Source organism: Lactuca virosa, chromosome 8 (genome assembly GCF_052849685.1).
Source record: "Lactuca virosa cultivar CGN04683 chromosome 8, Lactuca_virosa_CGN04683_v6, whole genome shotgun sequence".
Taxonomy (NCBI): Eukaryota; Viridiplantae; Streptophyta; class Magnoliopsida; order Asterales; family Asteraceae; genus Lactuca; species Lactuca virosa.
Window position 1 is genome coordinate 108,504,682 of NC_136433.1, and position 5,228 is coordinate 108,509,909.

Below are 5,228 nucleotides of genomic sequence, written 5' to 3' on the forward strand. Positions count from 1 at the left end.
GGTTTAGAAACGAAAATATTAATTTTCCAGCTTTGAAAACTTAACTTTTGCATCATATAACAGAAAAACTACCTCAGGCTCTGATACCACTGATGGGTTTTGAGCATAACATCATTCCTATGGTGTGCATGCAACCCTAATGCTTTGGATCTAGGTTTTCCTCAAGTTACACATGCAAACAATCTTCCAAAGCATAAACCCTAATCTAACATGTCTAAGAACGAAATTCATATGTAAATAAGGGTTTGGAATCTTACCTTACTTGTTATGTAGCAATAACAAGAACAATCCACAAAGTCCTTGACTCTTGAAAGCTTAGTGCCCCAAGTGTTGCACCTCTAATGGAGTCACAAACACTTAATTCAAGAAAATGACTTGGGAGAGAGGTGAAATCGGCTAGGGCAACTCAATGAAGACATCGGGCCGATTTCCATATGCTAAGGGATCTATTTATAGTTGAGGCTATTAGGGTTTTATGGTGGAAACCCTAATTTCCTTGCTTAGGGCTTAAGCAATCCATGGAGCCCTAATAGAAAGCCCCTTGGACGAAATCCTTATGGGTTTCCCATAGATTTCGTCCAATCTCTTCTATTAGGAGTCCATAGCCCAACCAGCAACTAACAGTTAATTGCAATATCAGTCCCCTTTATTTAATCAGACTCTTTTGATCACCAAATTAATTCCAAATTAATTTCCGATCAATACTAATTAAATAATATGATTTCCAAATAATATATTAATCTTGTAATATATTAATAAAATCATTTTGAGTATGAATTTATTATTCATATAATAAATTCTACTATCTCTCCTATTGTCATCCTATCAAGTTGCATGAGTGAAGGCAACCCAAAAGGACCATGCTCATAATCGGGTCAAGTACATACCAAAATAGTTATGGGCTTAGACACCTAATCCAACAGTTAGCACTTCAGATCTAAGGTCTTGAGGGGCTTTCATGGCATAAAGGTGTCAACTTTATGGCCATGAAAGTCTCATGCAACCTTTAGACCATCATTTTGGCCTTTTGGAGCTTCTAATGGCCATGCATGTAAAGAAAATTGGGACTTTACTTGATCTTCTTGTCCCTAGAGTCCAGATCCAGGACCTCATGGTCTACCTTGTAGTTTTGGTGGTGTTTGGATTAAGACTTTGGCCTTTTTGGGTTAGGGTTTGAGCTTAACCCCTTTAGGAAATGTATTAATGGGTAGAGTTGGAAACTTTACCCTTCTAGAGGCATTTCCAGTCTAGATCTGGAGTTTAGGGTGTGGATATGAAGAATAAGGGCTTAATGCATTAAGAAGGGAAAACAGACTGAAAAAATCGACGAGTCTATAGAGGAACTCGACGAGTTGGGTCGAAGTGTCTCGAATCTGTTAAAAAGGAAGAACTCGGCGAGTTGGAGAGAAACTCGCCGATTTGGGTCGCGACTTCACGATTTTGTGATTATGGGAACTCAGAGAGTTGAAGAGTCAACTCGGAGCGTTGACTTTGACTTTGACCTAGACTTGAAATTGACCATAGTTGAACCTAATGGGTTATGAGTATGAAATGACAACTAAGGGATTTTTTGGTTCAGGGATTGAGTAGAGCTGATTTTGGGGCAGAGACGCTTCAGCTATCATCCGACATTTGAGGTGAGTTTCCTCCTGGTTTGAACGGGTGGAAGGCACCAATGTCGGCCCGTGTATGTTATATGTGTTGATTAGTAGCTAAGTGTGGGCAGGGCCCGTATCTGAGCATTACTTGAGTATGGATATGGAATGGATTGGTAGATTTGGTTATACTTGTTGTATGTGTGATACTTGTTTGTGTTTCTTAGTTAGCTGAGTGTGGGCGAGGCCCGTAACTCCTAGTTAGCCGAGTGTGGGTGGGGCCCGTATATCCTAGATAGCTGAGTGTGGGTGGGGCCCGTATCTCACTAAGCGTGGGCGGGGCCTATTATCTGAGTGTGGGCGAGGCCCGTATCTCCTTGAGTGTGGGCAGGGCCCGTACCTCCTAGTTGTATGTTATGTGTATGGTATGTGGTAGTTTGGGGGAAATTCACTAAGCTTCGTGCTTACGGTTTTCAGTTTTGGTTTCAGGTACTTCCGGTAGCAAAGGGAAGAGCTCGGGATGACTGCATTGCACACATCATGATGTTTTAGCATGGGATGTTTACTCTGCTATATTCGACATATGTTTTGATATGGATATACCGTTTATGATGTGTTGAGATACTATGACTCATGTTTTGATGAAATTATTTTAATTGCTAAGGTTTATTTATGATTTAAAAACGAAATTTTTGGGGCCATATTTTATGAGTGTTACACCTCTAGTGTATGTGGCTAGGGATCGGTTTTCCAAAGGGTTATGACTCTTAATATAACTTCTAGATAACCCTGAAACCCTAGATTTGAATATTAAAATAATAGTATTTTAATATGATTCAAATCATGTTCCCTTATCTGATTCAGGAGGCTTCCAGAACTTTTCCAAGTCCTCCTTAAAACTATCCATAGTGGAAAGTTCTAGAATTTCCTCATTTGTTCAACTATTGAACAATTGCAATTCAACCATTGCAACATTTATTTATTCTAATTAACCCAAAATTAAATTAATCCTGATTAATTCTTAATTAAATATTAACTAGTTCTAATTAATATATTAATCATATAATATATTAACAAATCATTTATCTCTCTCTTAATATCAATCCAAAACTATTTCCTGGTTATGAAGGCAGCCCAAAAGGACTTTACTTTTATTCATTAAGATTTCACCAATTTAATTAAGACCTTAGACACTTAATCTAACACAAATGTCATACGGTTTTCTTTATCTCTTCGATTTTCATAATGGTTACCAATGTCAACAGTGGTTTCATACTTGTCTAAAAACCTATTTATGCAACTGGCAATAAATTTTTATTTGCAAAACATCTTCTTTTTAATCGTGATTTTGATACACACCAACCCATATGCAGATTTTTCAATCAAGTACTTGTTATGCGGATATATTTCTTATCAAATTTTGATTTAGTTTCATTATAAAAAAGAGACAATACATTTCATAACAATATATTTTTACATTTTAATTGGTTTTAGGATTTCATTAAATAGAATTATAGTTAAAAAATTGTATTTATTTATTATCATATATTAAAAATCAAACAAATGATAATAGTTGTTTCAACAAAAATAGATTATAATTTAATCTTAAAATATATAAGAGTTAAGGTTAAAAATTATTATGCATCGACAAAAAAGTATCTTTTTTGTCTATTAACAAAAAAGTCACACTTGACATTTTTTGTTTACAATTTAACTATCGAAACTTGCTATTGTTAGCGGTTACCTGGTAATAGTCGTTTCCAATGGTTCAATTGCAAGTAATAGTTGGTTCCAGTGATTAAAATGCTGGAAAAAAAAAACAAAACAAAACAAACAGGAGTGACTTTATTGTCAATAGAACCAAAACAGATAGAATTTTATGCATATTTTCCTTTTATAAAAGGGAATTCATGAAATCACTTGGCATCTTGGGATATTGAGAAAATTACACGCATGGTCATTCTGTTCCGGAGTAGTTTGTGTGTTTGGTCTTTAACTTCTTTTTTTTAACTCGGAGGGTCACTCAAACTTATATTTATTACGTATTTTGTCCCTAACATACATGAAAAGACATTTCCCTTAAGTATGTCTTTTTAATTTTGTTTATTACTTTTCTTTTATTTATAATTTTAGAATTATAAAAGGGACTCACTACACATCCCACTTAATGTGTTTAAATATGCTAATAAAATGGTGGCCCCCTTAACCCTCCCACTTATCTGCCATATACCACAGACGACGTAACCATCCCCCTTTCTTGCCCTTTATTCCAATCGGTCTCCTTCGCCGCCACCACCAACATCGTTGACACTGACATCCGCATCCGATTTAAGCACACCAACTTCCCAAACCACCATCATCACCACTTTCTGCTAACTCAAAACCCTACAAATCAAAACCGAACTGCACGGACTTGTGCATAAGTTCCCGTTGATTGAATTACATGTTTTGTAACGACTACCGACTTTGTATTTAAGGCTAAAAAATGACCAACTAATTCCTAATAAAGCGGATTGGTTTGATTTTTTCTCTCATCAATGATGTTTTGCTCATGAGCAGCTACCGTTGGGGATGGTGATCAGAAATGGTCGATATCCCGGCACAGAGAGAAGGTTAAGAAAAAAGAAGAGTCTTTATAACCACCAATCACCATCAACGAACCACCACCACTCACCCTCATCGGACCTCAACATCACCGACCCCCGTTCGCAACCTCCATATCTCCTCCGCCACCAGAAAAAGCAAGTATCAGATCTCCTCTTCAGATCACCACTAAAAAATGAAGCTTTAGATCTCTACAAAAAACCAAAGTTTTTCGGTCTCCACAAAAAATCAAATATTTAAATATAATAAAAAAATCGGGGATGCCAAACACATACAATAAGGGTTTCGGAGACCAACCTGTAACCTTTTCTATTTGGTAATTAGATGGTCGTCGACGGTGATGGGTTAAAATGCTCTTGTCAGCGTGATGGGTTAAAAGGCAGTTGAGTTGTGAAGAGAGACATATATTAATTAAAGTAATACTTCATCCTTCGAGTTTTTCCTCTTCGAGCAAAGATCATACAAAAATCGAGCGATTTGTTGATGGAGCAGGAACTAAATGATGGAGGACGGTGCAATAATCTAGAGGGGGTGGATGGAGGATGTGCGGTATAGGAGGCGATTTTTATGTTTGTTTAGCTGGGGGGGGGGGGTATAGGTGGTATTATTGTGTGTGTTTTTTTTAAATTTAAAATGATTAATAAATAACAATATATATATATATATATATATATATATATATATATATATATATATATATATAAAAGGGTATACTAGTCCTTTTACATCACTCGGGGACCAACCACGCAACAAAATCATATCATAAGGATGATCTGAATTAAAAAAAAGTTATGAGCCAAACACGCAAGTTATCTGATGTGTGTTTATATAGTTATATATTTCATACATTATCTTTATATTTTATGCTACATTTTTAGTTAATTCTAGAATAAAATGTACTTATTATATTTGAAATATGTTTTGTAGCAGCGAAGACATGCTCAGGACAAAAAGGAAACATACGAGGAGCTGGAAACAGGAAAACGGGAGATAAAGCAAAAAGAAGACAAAGAAGGATGTTGCTGGACA

At 36.0% G+C, this 5,228-nt stretch overlaps 1 long non-coding RNA gene across 2 annotated transcripts; it reads right to left on the reverse strand.

Annotated features, from left to right (window-relative positions):
* Positions 1-3,168: 3,168 nt before the first annotated feature.
* LOC145128431 (uncharacterized) lies at positions 3,169-4,767 on the reverse strand. Of its 2 annotated transcripts, none has more exons than XR_013716896.1 (2): positions 4,497-4,767; positions 3,169-4,390 (listed from the first exon to the last, which is right to left on the reverse strand). It is a non-coding gene; the product is annotated as an uncharacterized LOC145128431 (long non-coding RNA). The 2 variants fall into 2 exon arrangements; XR_013716897.1 differs by having other exon boundaries at positions 3,169-4,415.
* Between the last annotated feature and the right edge of the window lie 461 nt (positions 4,768-5,228).